At 41.7% G+C, this 16,784-nt stretch overlaps 1 long non-coding RNA gene across 2 annotated transcripts in view; it reads right to left on the reverse strand.

Annotated features, from left to right (window-relative positions):
* Nucleotides 1-947: 947 nt before the first annotated feature.
* Nucleotides 948-16,784, reverse strand: part of LOC122935832 — a 30,041-nt gene continuing 14,204 nt past the window's right edge. For both annotated transcript variants that reach the window (XR_006388832.1, XR_006388831.1), the window contains one exon: nucleotides 948-1,281. This is a non-coding gene — a long non-coding RNA (uncharacterized LOC122935832). The remainder of the gene's footprint in view (nucleotides 1,282-16,784) is intronic.

The raw sequence follows: 16,784 nt of genomic DNA on the forward strand, positions 1-16,784 counted from the left end.
TCCTTCTATATTCCTTCCTCCTCAGCACCCCGATCCAATTTCTATCCAACAAGCAATCATCTTCATCCTCACCCTCCATGCCACTTTCATCAGACTGTGATATGTCATTATGGGCTCCTTTGCCCCCCCTTCCTATTCCCTGCTCTGTAGATGCCCCAAATGCCACTGTAACTACCACTGCCCATACTGCCACCACTGTGGCTACAGGTGCCACTACTACCACCAACACAACTATGTATGTGGTCCCCTGCCTGAATGTCCTCCTCATGGCAGTCCAAACGGTTACTGTTCTCACACAAATCAACAGGAAGACTATCTGAGTTTATTCCACAGCATATGGGGATTTGTTGCCACTTCTTCGAAAAAAAGAAGGCGTCTCAGTAGCAGGCGGCACTGAAGACAGAGAGGACAAAACTAAACCTTCTCTGGGGTTGTAAGGAGGAGGAGCAGGAGGAATGCTGTGACTTTGGCTCCAAGGCACAGTGTCAGTGTGGTATCCACATTATCCTGCTGTGATTGAGAGGAGGAGTGAGCCATCCATGCCACTAAGTCATTCTCTTTCTCCTCAATATTAATGTGACACCTGTCGGAAGCCAGGGAAAACTGTGGCCTACTACTACTACATTTTGTTATGAGGCCTATCAATAAAAATCACAAAATCTATTCACAACCCCTTGAGAGGAATCCTAGGGATCTTCATTTACACTAGCAAATCTTATTACAATCACTTTGAAACAAATGAATAATAATATTAATAATTCACCACTGGGTCTCTTTTACACTGGTGCTATTGACTTCCGTTATTTTGCTCTGTTACTAGAGCAAATCAACGAAATTAACAGAAGACAAAAAAGTTCTGCATGTGAACAAGCCCCAGGAAGAAAGAATACCTAAGAAATACTGTAAAAAGATATCATCTTAAATAAAACAAATGCAGTATGTAACATTAAGATTTAATGTAGTTTTTAAATGTGTGTCTGGATATGATATTCACCTAATACGTCAATTGACAGCTGATACCATCTTCAAACAGCCATAAAGTACAAAAGTCACTCTGCAGGGGTTAGAACCAAACCGGATACGTAAGCGCATGTTAGTACAATGGTCTGCAGACCTTATGTTTGTGGTTGATGAGTCAGTCTACAGGAAACTTTTACCGTTTACCCATTTTCTCATGTTGCCGTTACACGTACTGGCTTAACATTCATCCTAATGTTTGCTGCTGACAAATGAAATTCACACCATTTATCATCTGACAAAATGAACGGTGTACTCTCTAGTCTAGGAAAAGACAAAAGCAGAAATAGGTAGTTAGAAACAAATGGTAATTGTAAAGGAACAGGAAATATAACGTAATTTTTCACAACTTCCTCAAACATTCTTCTAGACAAGGAACCTGCTTATTTACCATGTTCACACCTAAGATTTACTATTACGACACCTTCACGTGTGTCACGACCATGGTTATGGTCGTGACTCCTTCAACCGCAAGCAGTTGCCTGCGGTCTTGTTCTTGTCAATCACAGGTGAGGGCTGAAGTATGTTGCTTCACCTGTGGTTGCCGCTGGCAACATTATGTATTGGCAGTATAGCAGCCTGAGCTGTGGCTAGGCAGCTTGCTGTCAAGTGCATGCGGTTGCACCTGCGACGTGTGTTTATATGTGTGCACTTTCCGTTCTGGTGTGCATGGGGTTTATTGTGTGTGTATTCCCCTTTAAGTTGCTGTTTTCCCATGCCTGGTGTAGGAAGGGTTAAATCCCTTCTGTGTGTGTGTGTGTGTGTGTGTGTGAGCAATGGGTGTGTCTGTGTGGGTGTGGCTACTTGGGCCTATATAGCTTCTGTTGTGATTCAGAAGCTGAGGGGTACTCCAGCCTTGTAGTAAGCTGGAGGCACCCTCCTGGTCTCTAATGCCATCTGCAGTGAGGGCCACCCTTGTGGTCATAAATGTTGTTATGTGATGTTAAGTTTATGTCTATGTGGTGTATTTTATTATTGCAGCTATGGTTCTGGGTTCCTGTGTGTTTATGTGTGCTGTGTCCTTTTATTTCTTTGTGTGGACTTCAGCACTTGTGTCCAGGGATCCAGTCAGTGTGTCTGTGGCAGGTAGAGGTGGAAGTCTTTCACTCTCCTGCCATATCCATAGTCTGTTTATGTTTATATCCCATTGCAGCTCAGCCAGTTTAGACTCCTGTTTCTCCGCATCCAGGAGGAACAGGTGGTCTACCCAGGTCCTAGTTCAGGGATCGGCGGAGGGTGAGTAGGGATCCGAGGTTCCTGAGCATGAGCCCTCCTACCTTCAAGGTCGGCTCATGCAGCTAGGAGTCAGGGTCGGATTAGGGATGCGTTAGGAGGTGACCTGCTCCCTTATTCTGTTGTCCTGGCCGAGCAGCGACTAACATCTCATGGCATCGCATGGCTGAGGGTTTTCCTCATCCTCAGCCGTGACAACGTGGCAGATTTTTTTGTGACTGAAAATCGGCTCCATTCATCTGTATGAGGTCTGCAAATATCTATGTGCTTCCAGCCAAAACAACCCCATTCAGATAGAGCTGATTTTGGTCGCAAACAATTTCTGCAACCAAATCTGCTGTGAAGGCACAATCTAACAGCGTATTGCAATGATACCTTTAGTGCTTAGGAATTATAGTATTATACAGCTTATCATATTGCCACACAATATAGAAACATTTTGTTAAAAGGGTTGTCCCACATAAATATTCTACACTTTTCAAACCAGCACCTTGATCTGAATACTTTTGTAATTGCATGGAATTAAAAATGTAGCATAGCCACTGAGTTATTTAATAAAATGCATCAATATGGCACCACCTGCTGTTTGTTTTTTCTCTTATTTCTTTGTCCTGCTTACTGAGAAGGTCGCACATGCTCAGTTTCATCCTTCCACTGCTTCCTGAGCTGTGGTAGGAAGAGCTGAGACACGCCCCTTTAGCTGCAGCAGAAAATACACACCCCTTGAGCTTCCAGCTTGATATAAATATAGCAGAGCAATGAGGGTACAGGGCTGGTTCTAGCTTTGTTAAAAAGAGGTTGGCATGTTCTGTATGATGTCTTATTTTTACAATAATCATGAGATAACCCCTTTAATCATACCCATAGCTATATTCAAAAGCCGGGAGAAGTAGCAGCACTTATGGGTCAATGGAACACTTCCAACAGATCATTACGTGGCAGTGCTTGCAGTGTTAGGCTCTGGTCCACGAGCCCCAGAAAACAAATAATAGAAAAAATACCACAGCTCTCCTTGACTTTCCAAAATCAGTGAAGGAGGTTTATTCACCAAGTGAGCAATGCCACGTTTTGACTTCAAAATAGCTATATTCACAAACTCCTTTTACAGACATGGATGAGCGCTGGGGCCGGAGTACAGTGACCGCACCGGCCCCGCCGCATTTGCATGACACCAGCCCCTCCTCCCTCCCCCCTCCAGCTGATACATCGCAGACTGCGATAAAAAATGGCAGCATCATAAGTGATTCAGAACTCCTCTGCCATCCTTTCTTTTCCATGAAATCACAATTCAGGAGCACTTTTTTAAAGCACTTTACATTGTTTCAGTCCTCTGTTTATTCTTTCTAGAAATGTATTCTAGAAATTTATGAAGAAATTAACAATTGAGTGTTATATTTGGTGGTGATTCCCTGCTCAGTCTGACATTGTACAATCAGTGCTGATAGTGTAGATATATTAACAGGAAGACCACGGCACTCAGAAAAGAATGTTGCATAAATATCTTATTTATTTTCTTATTTTTTGTATATATATATCCATCCGAAATTAATTCATATTTGTATACTGGCCAACGTTTCGGTCTTATTCATGACCTTGATCACGGCCTGAGTTCTGTGAGTAGTGGAGGTATCGGATGGCGTGATAGTGTAGAGGCATACCCATTTGAGACACCCTGTTGTCAATTATTAATACATTTCAAGAAGAATGGCACAAATAAAAGTGTTCCAAAGCTATTACCACATAAAGTAACGCATGTGAGATTAGTAAATTTTGACCTGGACACTGGGACACCAATGACCCTTGGTCATGAAAGGGTTAAAGTATCCCTTTAAGGACTGCATGCTGGCTGCCTTTGAGTATATGAAGCTTCTCCTTTTTAATAAATAATGTAATTTCCACAAGCACAATTACCTAACATCGTTCTTTCTAACTGTATAGAGAAGAGGATGGTGTCAGTCCTTACAAAATAACATTTTACAAAAGGTTTACTTAACTGTACCAAATGTGTTTCTTTCTTCACTCAGTAAGTGATGCTTCCTGAACGTTTACTTCCTCACAAAATTGTACTTTAAATCCGAGGACATCTGTATGACCTTGCATTCCACGCGTATCACACTGCCTGATATTCGGGCTCGACGAGCGCTGGTGGATGATAAACATGTCCATGGACGCTCATTTTCACCTGCCTGTTACACAGCAATGGTCGCCACTGCAGCAGTTCCTCCCTGGTTCAGTTCTGTTATCAGCAGCACATCCTGATTACACAGGAGACATGCTGTCAATAATCCTGCGTCTTTCTTACCGATAAGATGAAATGATCGGAAACGAGCGTTTGATCTAATTGTGCCCTTACAGAGCATTGGGCAGGGCAAAAAATATTTGGGGTCATTTATCAAACTGGTGTAGCAACCAATCAGATTCCACCTTTCATTTTTGACAGCTCTTTTGGAAAAAGAAAGGTGGAATCTAATTGGATGCTATGGGCAACTATGACAGTTCTACTTTACACCAGTTTGATAAATGACCCCAATTGTTTCTATACTCACATGTTCAAACTTCAGACTTAATGGGGTTCTCCAAGCTTCAAACTTTCAGCAGTACTTAGGCTACTTTCACACTTGCGGCAAAGTGATCAGGCAATCTGCATGCAAACGAACAGCATTTGTAGATGGATCTGTCTTACAAATGCATTGCAAGAACGGATCCGTCTCTCCGTATGTCATCCGGAGAAACGGATCCGTTATATATTTTTTTCACATTTTTACCGATCTGCGAATGTGCAGACCGGAACGACGGATCCGGCATTGCGGTATTTTTAATGCCTTATCCAGGACTAATACATTTCAATGTAAATTAATGCCGGATCAGTGACTGAACTGATGACATCCTGATGCATCCTGAACGGATTTCTCTCCATTCAGAATGCATGGGGATAAAACTGATCAGTTCTTTTCCGGTATTGAGCCCCTATGACGGAACTCAGTGCCGGAAAAGAAAAACGCTAGTGTGAAAGTACCCTTACTCGCCAATTTTGTGATTCTGACTGGGATTACATGACCGCCCAGCTGGTTGTAGGCTTTTCTGCTCAGCTGTATAATGTAATCTGAGCTTGGTGCGGGGAGGCGGCTCTCAAATGAGAGCCGCGGCCCTGCTGTAACAGCCCGGAACAGTAGGAGTGCCGATCTGGGCTGTTTAACAATTTACATGCCTGGGGCAATGGTGCCTGCCGCATGTAAAGTGCTGACAGAGGGAGCGGACTCCCTCTGTCTCCCATCATCATCCCGCAAATGCGATCGCGGGGTGCCAAAGTGTGTGAAGGCTGCCTGGGGTCTGATGTAAGTCCCAGATCAGCCTTCAGTAATTTCCAGCAGGCTGCGCCAGAGAGGCACAGCCTGCTGGTCAATGTCAGATTAGCATTGCCATTAAAATGCAATGCACTATAGGGATAGTGCATTGCATTTTAAAAGCAATCAAAAAGGTGTTTGTTATAGTCCCCTTGTGGGACTATTAAGTGGTAAAAAAAACTTTAAAAAAAACGTATTTCTTCTATAAAAAAAATCCCATTAAAAAATTACGCATTTTTTTCCCTTGAAAATATGCTTTTCAATGAAAAAAATTGCCAAAAAAATCTTCCCCATATGTTTGGTATTTCTGCATCCATTAACGACCCGGACTACATAAATATAATGTAAATTATCCCCTACGGTGAAAGCCCTCACACAACTCTATAGAAAGAAAAATAAAAAAGTTATGGGTCTTAGGAAGTGGCAATGCAAAAACATTTTTTTCTTTTTAAAAAAAAAGGGGTTTATTGCAAAAAAGTTGTAAAATGTAAAAAAAAAATATATGTATTTGGTATCACTGTAATAGTACTGACCCAGAGAATAAAGATATTATGTTATTTATACCGAAAAATGAACGCCGTAAAATTTATAACATAAAAATGCAGTGGCAGTATTGCTGTTTTTCCCATCTCCCTCCCAGAAAGAGTTAATGAAAGTTAATCAGTAAGTTATGTGTACCCCAAAATGGCGCCATTAAAAACTTCAACTTGTCCCGTAAAGAACAAGCCCTCATAAAGCTATATAGATGGAAAAATAAAAAAAGTTATAGCTCTTGGAACGCGACAATGAAAAAAGGAAGAAAAAAGCTTGGTCAGTAAGGCCCAAAACAGGCTGGTCACTAAGGTGTTAACTGCTTTCTACTCTAGTTAAGAAATTGAGATCCTGCATAGAGCATACCCCTCCATCAAAGAGGACATGTCAACTCTTCTGATATGTCTGTTTTAGAAAGTACCTGCATTCCCCATGATTTAACCACTCTAGAACACCTTTTCTGATAACCCTGCATTATCCAAGCCATTCTGTTTTCTCGTGACACATTGTACTTCATGATAGTCATAAATTTGAGTCAATATATTTCACCTTTATTTATGAAAAAAATTAAAATTTGCAAACATTTTTTTACAAAATTTGCAATTTTAAAAATTTCTATTTCTCTGCTTCTAAAACAGAAAGTGACACTTCATAAAATATTACTTTACATTCCCCATATGTATACTTTATGTTAGCGTCATTTTGGAAATGTAATTTTATTTTTTTAGGACGTTACAAGGCTTATAGTACTTTCACACTTGCGTTGTTTGATTCCGGCAGGCAGTTCCGTTGCCTGAACTGCCTGCCTGATCAGGCAAACTGCATGCAAACACGTGTCATTTTTCTGACTGATCAGACATTTTTCTGACTGATCAGGATCCTGATTAGTCTGAAAAATGCCTGGTCAGTCAGAAAAATGCATTGCAATACCGGATCCGTTTTTCCAGTGTCATCAGGCAAAACGGATCAGGAATTTATTTTTTTCTCATTTTTAAAAGTTTGCGCATGCGCAGAACGGAAGGACAGATCCGGCATTCCGGTATTTCGAATGCCGGATCCGGCACTAATACATTCCTATGGAAAAAAATGCCTTCAGGCAACTCTTCAGTTTTTTTAGCCGGAGATAAAACCGTAGCATGCTACGGTTTTCTCTTTTGCCTGATCAGTCAAAATGACTGAACTGAAGACATCCTGATGCAAACTGAACAGATTGCTCTCCATTCAGAATGCATGGGGATAAAACTGATCAGTTCTTTTCCGGTATAGGGCCCCTAGGACGGAACTCTATGCCGGAAAAGAAAAAAACCGCTAGTGTGAAAGTAGCCTTAGAAGTTTAGAAGCAATTCCTAAAGAAAATTTCCAAAACCCACTTTTTAAGGACCAGTTCATGTCTGAAGTCACTTTGTGAGGCTTACATAGTGGAAACCCCCATAAATGATCCCATTGTAGAAACTACATCCCTCAAGTTACTCAAAACTGATTTTACAAACTTTGTTAACCCTTCAGGTGTTCCACAAGAATTAAAGGAAAATGGAGATGAGATTTCTAAATTTCACTTTTTTGCTAGATTTTCCATTTTGTTAAATTTTGTTCTTTAACACATTGAGGGTTAACAGCCAAACAAAACTCAATTTTTTTTACTCTGATTCTGCGGTTTACAGAAACACCACACATGTGGTCGTAAACTGATGTAAGGGCGCACGGCAGGGAGCAGAAGGAAAGGACTACCGCATGGTTTTTGGAAGGCAGATTTTGCTGGACTGGTTTTAGATGCCATGTCCCATTTAAAGCCCCCCTGATGCACCCTTACAGTAGAAACTCCCAAAAAGTGACCCTATATTTGAAACTAGGGGATAAGGTGCCAGTTTTATTGGTACTATTTTGGGGTACATATGATTTTTAATTGCTCTATATTACGTTTTTTGTGAGGCAAGGTAACCAGAAAATGGCTGTTTTGGCACCGTTTTGTTATTTTTAATTTTTTACAAGATTCACCTGACAGGGTAGATCATGTGCTATTTTTATAGAGCAGGTTGTTACGGATGCAATGATATCAAATATGTCTACTTTCTTTATTTGTTTCAGTTTTACATAATAAAGAATGTTTGAAAAAGAAATAATGTTTTTGTGTGTCCATTTTCTGAACGCCATATTTTTATATTTTTCTGCCGATCGTCTTGTGCAGAGGCTCGTTTTTTGCAGAAAGCGTTGAGGTTTTTATTGGTACCATTTTTGGGTACATAGGATTTTTGGATCATTCATTATTATACACTTTATGGGGTAAGGTGACCAAAAACATGGCTGTTTTGGAACAGTTTTTATTTATTTATTTTTACAGCGTTCATCTGAGGGGTTAGGTCATGTGACAATTTTATAGAGCAGATCTTTACGGACGTGGAAATACCTAATATGTATAATTTTTCTTATTTACTTAAGTTTTACACAATAATAGCATTTCTGAAAAAAATTATGTTTTAGTTTCTCCATAGTCTGAGAGCCATATTTTTTTATTTTTTAGACGATTGTCTTAAATAGGGTATCATTTTTTGCGGAATGAGGTGACGGTTTGATTGGTACCATTTTGGGGGGCATACGCCTTTTGATCGCTTGGTGTTGCACTTTTTGTGATTTAAGGTGACAAAAATGACATTTTTGGCACTGTTTTTATATATTTTTTTACGGTGTTCATCTGAGGGGTTAGGTCATGTGATATTTTTATCAAGCATGTTGTTACGGACGTGGCAATACCTAATATGTACACTTTTCTTTTATTTATTTCACTATTTGAAATAAAAAAATGATGTTTTAGTGTCTCCATGTTCTGAGTGCTATAGTTTTTTTTATTTTTTTGAGTGATTTTCTTAGGTAGGGCCTCATTTTTTGTGGGATGAGGTGACAGTTTTATTGGTACGATTTTGTTTGACATACGCCTTTTTGATCGCTTGCTGTTGCACTTTGTATGATGTAAGGTGACAAAAATAGCTTTTTTTGACATAGTTTTTATTTTGATTTTTTAATGGTGTTTATCGGACGGGGTCGATCATGTGATATATTTATAGAGACGGTCGTTACAGACGCGGTGATACCTAATATGTGTAGTTTTGTTTCATTTTTTATAGGAAAAGGCAATTTTTTTTTATTTAAATTTTTTTTTTATTTTTTTACTTTTATTATTTTCAAAAAATTTTTTTATCAAGTCTCACTTGGGTCTTGAAGATCCAGTGGGGCTGTTGGCTGTATTATACTTTGCAATGCTCTTGCATTGCAAAGTATAATACTATCAGATTTCCTGTAGGTGGCAACACCGGACGCCTTTGCAAAGCCGCCGCCATCAGACACAGCAGGGGGACCGCATCGGGGGCAGGGGGCAGCGCTGGAAAAGGGGGGGTACGGCCAGCATTGAGGGGGCACAGATGGGGGCAGGATGCATGGATGGGGGGGACCGCATCAGGGGCAGGATACATGGATATGGATGGGGACGGGGGGAACCGCATCAGGGACAGGCAGGGACAGATGGCAGAGGCAGGAATCACGGGGGGGGGGGGAGGGGGTGGAGGCGCACGGGGGGTGCATAGATCGGGGGGCACCAGGACACATTACCTGATTTCAGGATCTGATCTGCAGAGCGCAGATGAGAACCTGGAACAGGCACTTTTTCACTGCCGTGATCCGATTGGTGAGTCTGCACAGACTAACCAATCGGATCGATTGCCGGTAAGGGACCACTCGGATTGGTCTCTTGCTGGCATTACTGCGTGGCAGCAGCAGGGCAGGGGCAGAAGCTTTAATCCAAGCGTTTTGCAGCGCTTGGATTAAAGAACTGCCATGACGTCTATACACGTGCTAGCTGCACGGGGTATGTGCAGCTAGCACGTATATAGCTGTATGGCAGTCGGGAAGGGGTTAAGATTTGCCATCAATATCAGATAGGTGCAGGTTCCACCTCTGGGATCTGCTCTTATCTCGAGCACAGTGCCTCTGAAGTGAAAGAGAGATACCACACATAAACAACTTGCTCTCCATTCACTGCTAAGGGACTTACAAAAATAGCTCTCATGGTGGTGAATGCTGAGGAGGCTGCACTTGTGCTTTCCTTAGGATGACCTATCCTCAGGATAGCAAAAAATAAGGTTAGATCAGCACCTCCCAACAATATGAAATAAAGTACAGATGCAAGATACCACGGCTGCAGTCCAAAAGTAAACACTATATGCAACAGCAATCTTCTCCATGTGCAAAAACACATGTAAACACTGGAAACATAGATAATTCTGGATTGCTGTTATACTTACGATATAAATATTAGAAACTCTTTGCGCACAAATTGTGTTGGGCCCATCTACCACCAACAAGGTGGCTTCCAACAGACAAGACCTACACTCAGGGCAATCTAAAATCTAGCTAAAATCTTCATTACTACCCTGCTCTCAAGTCCAGTGACGTAACTAGAGGTCTTTGGGCCCCAGGGCAAGCTTTGGATTGGGACTCCCCACCCCCATTAACCTGCAACCCCATTACCTCGGCCCCTTCCCCACCACTCGCTCTGTATATATATAATTTGACCCCCACCCAGACTTTATATATTTCACTTGGCCACCACCCAGACTGTATATATTTCATTTGGCCCCCACCCAGACTATATATATTTCATTTGGCCCCCACCCAGACTATACAGTGGGATGCGAAAGTTTGGGCAACCTTGTTAATCATTTATGATTTTCCTGTATAAATCATTGGTTGTTACGATAAAAAATATCAGTTAAATATATCATATAGGAGACACACACAGTGATATTTGAGAAGTGAAACAAAGTTTATTGGATTTACAGAAAGTGTGCTATAATTGTTTAAACAAAATTAGGCAGGTGCATAAATTTGGGCACCACAAAAAAGAAATAAAATCAATATTTAGTAGATCCTCCTTTTGCAGAAATTACAGCCTCTAAACGCTTTCTGTAGGTTCCAATGAGAGTCTGGATTCTGGTTGAAGGTATTTTGGACCATTCCTCTTTACAAAACATCTTTAGTTTATTCAGGTTTGATGGCTTCCGAGCATGGACAGCTCTCTTTAAGTCACACCACAGATTTTCAATTATATTCAGGTCTGGGGACTGAGATGGCCATTCCAGAATGTTGTACTTGTTCCTCTGCATGAATGCCTTAGTGGATTTTGAGCAGTGATTAGGGTCGTTGTCTTGTTGAAAGATCCAGCCCCGACGCAGCTTCAGCTTTGTTACTGATTCCTGGACATTGGTCTCCAGAATCTGCTGATACTGAGTGGAATCCATGTGTCCCTCAACTTTGACAAGATTCCCAGTCCCTGCACTGGCCACACAGCCCCACAGCATGATGGAACCACCACCATATTTTACTGTAGGTAGCAGGTGTTTTTCTTTGAATGCTGTGTTCTTTTTCCTCCATGCATAACGCCCCTTGTTATGGCCAAATAACTCAATTTTAGTTTCATCAGTCCACAGCACCTTATTCCAAAATGAAGCTGGCTTGTCCAAATGTGCTTTAGCCCACCTCAAGCTGCACTTTTTGTGCTGTGGGCGGAAAAAAGGCTTCCTCTGCATCACTCTCGCATACAGCATCTCCTTGTGTAAAGTGCGCCGAATGGTTGAACGATGCACAGTGACTCCATCTGCAGCAAGATGATGTAGGTCTTTGGTGCTGGTCTGCGGGTTGACCCTGACTGTTCTCACCATTCGTTGCTTCTGTCTATCTGAGATTTTTCTTGGTCTGCCACTTCGAGCCTTAACTTGAACTGAGTCTGTGGTCTTCCATTTCATCAATATGTTCCTAACTGTGGAAACAGACAGCTGAAATCTCTGAGACAGCTTTCTGTATCCTTCCCCTAAACCATGATGGTGAACAATCTTCAGGTCATTTGAGAGTTGTTTTGAGGCCCCCATGTTGCTACTCTTCAGAGAAAATTAAAAGAGGAGGGAAACTTACAATTGACCCCCTTAAATACTCTTTCTCATAATTGGATTCACCTGTGTATGTAGGTCAGGGGTCACTGAGCTTACCAAGCCAATTTGAGTTCCAATAATTAGTTCTAAAGGTTTTGGAATCAATAAAATGACAACAGTGCCCAAATTTATGCACCTGCCTAATTTTGTTTAAACAATTATAGCACACCTTCTGTAAATCCAATAAACTTCATTTCACTTCTCAAATATAACTGTGTGTGTCTCCTATATGATATATTTAACTGACATTTTTTATCGTAATAACCACCGATTTATACAGGAAAATAATGACGATTAAGAAGGTTGCCCAAACTTTCGCATCCCACTGTATATATTTCATTTGGCCCCCACCCAGACTGTATATATTTCATTTTGACCCCTGTATATAGTTGGATGATTGGCTGCCCCTCCCCCCTCTTACTCTGTATAGATTATATTTTTTTGTGGCCCCCTCTTATATGGCTGGTGTGGACCCCCCTTTCTAAAGTCAGTTCGTAGGGCCACTGCCAGGTGCCCCCAGTATGGCAAAGCTCCTTCCAGGCTGCCACCCTCTCTGTATAGATTTTCTTTTCTTTTTGTGCCCCCCGGCCCTTTCTAAATTCAATTGATAGTGCCGGCTGCCCCCAGTATGGTGCGCAGTGTGTGGATACTTAAAAAAAAAAAGAATAAATACTTACCTCTGCTCTGCTCTGTTCCGCGTTCGGTCGGTCCTCCCTTCTCACTGGCAGCATCATCACGTCTTGACATTGAGCAGAAAGGGTGTACGTATGAAGATGTGCGCAGCCGGACTAGCCACTTACTTTCTAAATAGACAAAGCAAAGCGGAGGGAGACGAGACTGGGCTGGGACTGACTCCCCCCCCCCCCCCCCCCCTCTGGGCCGGGTCACACCCTTTGCGACCGCGATCATTACGCCCCTGCTCAAGTCTATCCTGTGTCTAACCTCAACCACTTGAACTGTGCACTGCCTTGATTTAAAAAAACAGCTTTCAAGCCTAAGTTACTGTTCAGACTGACCCCAGTGAGTCAGCTGCCAACTACACTGGGTTTATCCCAGGAGGTATCGTTCTGGTTGCTAACCCGCAGCAAGTCCAGAATGCTGTAGAGGGGTTAAAGGGGGAATACAGAGGAATCACCAGAATAACGCCCTTAGACCGCATGCACACAACTCTATTTTTAGTCTGTGTCTAAGCCGCATTACGGTATTTGTGGATCGCACAAGGAACCATTCATTTTTATGGGTCCACAAAAGAACTCACAGCACACAACTTATATAACTTGTTCTATTTTTGTCTGTTTTGCAGATAAGAATAGGCTTTTTTTTTTACAGTGGATCCAATGAAAATTGCAGGATGCACACGGACCACATTCATATTTTGAGGATATGAAATTTACAGTCTGCAAAACAAATATGGTCATGTGCAGGAGGCCTTCGGGTTAGCCCTATGCCAAACTGGTTCGTTGGCACAGTGGGTGAACACTTGCTGATCCCTAATACTTGTTCACTCACTCTGAATTCTCTGCAAAATCTGTCTTGGGAGACAAGATGTCAGCTAATAGAGAGATCAGATTACACACTGACCATAGAAGTCCATAGAGAGGAGAGAGGGGAGGAGCTGCCCACTGAGACAGATGCAGAAACACCTACAGACATGCTGCTGCAGCTAACAGTGAGTTTATCCATCTCACCCATCACAGCCATGATGCTTCTCTGTGAGTAAGAAAAGACGCTGAGACAGATATGCTACTGCAGCTAATAGTGAGTTTATCTATCTGACCCAAAGTGCTTAGTTCACATCAATACGGTTTACTACTGCAGTATAATACATCAAATATATATTTCAACAGCTCATTAGAGAGAGGCTGTTTTATCAACAAGAAGTTTTTGCCTTGCTGGGTTAATTGTTGAATATGTGATAGGTTATTCATATTGTACTCACCCCAAAAAAAACTTTAAAGGAGTTTAAGAAAATGAAAATTACATTATTATATTATTATAATTACATTATTATATATATTCCCAAATACCCTTCATTAGTTATAATAGATATTTTTGTCTGGGGAGCAATCATCAGGGGAAATAAAATGGCTGCCGTCCTATTAGTACACACCAAACTTGCCCTAATCACACAGAAGGACAAGTTACTTTGTAACACTGAGGTAAAGAGCTGCCTCATCCTCCTCTCCTACTTGTCAGGGATTATGATCCTTAATACAGCTGATAAGATCTTCAGCTGAATCTCTGTAGGAATAAAGTTCATGAGGAGACATGAAGTACAAAGAGGAGGATGGGGTGTAGTGATGAGCAGCAGCACGTGTATGCAGTTTCCATTGCCACAGCCCCACATTACCACAGTCTGTCCTGTCCGTCCTCTCTGTACTTCATGTCTCCTCGTGAACTCCATTCCCACAGAGATTCAGCTAAAGTTATCATCTGTATTCAGGATCATAATTCCTGACAAGTAGAGAGAAGGATGGGACAGTCCTTTAGCTCAGTGCTCTGAAGTAACTTGTCCTCCTGTGTGATTAGGAAAGGTTATGTGTGTACTAGTAGTATGGAGGCTCTTTTATTTCCCCTGGTGATTGCTCCCTAGACAAAACGAGCCAATATAACTAATAGAAGGTATTTGGGAATATATTTATAATAAACTAATATTTAGGCCGAATGCACACGGCCTTTTTATCACGGCCGTGAGCGGTCCGTGGAACCACGGGCTGGATTCCTGCTGAGAGCAGGAGCGCACGGCGTCATTGTTTGCTATGACGCCATGTGCTCTCTGCTGCCACCGCAGTACAGTAATACACTGGTATAGATCATACCAGTGTATTACTGTGTTGCGGCAGCAGCAGGGAGCGCACGGCGTCATAGCAAACAATGACGCTGTGCGCTCCTGCTCTCAGCAGCAATCCAGCCCGTGGTTCAATGGACCGCTCACGGCCGTGTGCATTCGGCCTTAAAAAGTTATTCCTATATTAAACAATGGGGGCATATCACTGGTATATGCCCCCATTGACTGATAGGTACAGGTCCACCTCTGGGATCTTCACCTATCTCGTAAACTGAGTCGGCAAAGTGAGGAAGGGTGCACTGCGTATGCGCGGCCACCCTCCATGGCTATAGTGTCATCCATTGCCTAGAACTTTGCTGTAGTAGACCAATTGCATGAAGCTATGGAGCAAGAAAAGTTGCATGTACTGTATGTTTAAAGGGATTTTCCATAATAAGCACAGTATAGGTGATAAGTGTCTGCTCTGAGGTTCCAACTGTATGGACCCTCAGAAGAACAGGACTCTCATCCATCATTTAAATGGAGAGGAGGTCAGGCATGCATGCTGAAGAAAGCCAAGCCCTGTACTCAGCTATCTCATTTAGTTCCATAGAGTTTGGATGGAGCGTAGGTGCACATGTGGGATCACTGCTCCATTCAAATGGGGAGAGGACAAGGGACTCCATTCTTGTGCTCAGTAGGGGTCCCAGTGGCTGGACCCCCAGCTATTAATTATCACCTGTAGGTGATGAAAACTGATTACAGCCCCTCAGTAAATGCAAGAGATAAATTACACTGCACAAATAAAAAATGGTGGCAAGGTTATCTACTGAAGAATTGTCGCCTAAATAAAATTTCAGCCAAAGAGGTTAGCTTGCAGCAGAGTTTGGGTATATTCACACACAGCAGACATTTGTGCAAAAAATTTACCTTTTGTAGCTTTGCTTTGTCTTGTGTATAATTGCTTAGACTCAGGTCAGGGAATAATTTACCCAACGAAAGCTTATTTATTAGTACGTACAAATATATATTTACTATCGTGCATACCAATCTCAGTCAAACCACATTTGTTATCAGTCCCAGCTATTTCATGAACTGTCCAGCTAATCTCTTGTAGTATTGCCGGACAACATATGAATTAATGAATTATTACTGAATGTATATAGCCTTGGATATTTATCAGTTTGTATTTCAAACATTACATGAAGAGAAATAATTTTGACTGGAACCACATTTATTTTTATTGAGAAGAACACGTCATAAAAAGATACTGGTATGTAGAGCCTTCTACAGTGGTTCTGTGATAAAGGTCGGTGAAGACAAGCAGTTATACTTGTTCCACCAGTGTACAACTAATGTTACTGCAAGTGTTTCTGCGAATTCTCGAATTGATGACGCATATTCGCCCAAATATTAGCAAATTCGAATATTGCCGCTGCCGCTCATCACTATTGGTTGCTGCGAATGGGCCTGATTTGGCGGCATGCGGTCAGACGCATTGTGGGGTAACACCCTCAGTTTGTATATTACAATAAACTTGTATTGCATTTTTTAGGATGTAAACATGAAATGCATGAAACATCTACACAGATCAGCCATAACATCTCGGCCGTGTATTGTTCAGGTTTTGTGATGCAGTTTTTTAAGCCATAGCCTGGAGTGGATTCAAAAAGAGGAAAATTGCCTCCCTTGGCTTCAAAAACTGCATAAAAAAACCTGGACATGTGAATCCAGCCTAAAACCACTGATGAAATACATACCAATGACACCTGTGAAGGGGTGGAATATATTCTTGAAGTTGATGTGTTGCAAGCAGGAAAAATAGACATATGTGAGGATCTGAACTGGGTCTCAACATCTCTAAACTGGCAAGTGTTGTGAGGTGTACCCAGTGGTTGGTGTACAGACAACAGGTAA

This window comes from Bufo gargarizans, chromosome 4 (assembly GCF_014858855.1).
Source record: "Bufo gargarizans isolate SCDJY-AF-19 chromosome 4, ASM1485885v1, whole genome shotgun sequence".
Lineage (NCBI taxonomy): Eukaryota > Metazoa > Chordata > Amphibia > Anura > Bufonidae > Bufo > Bufo gargarizans.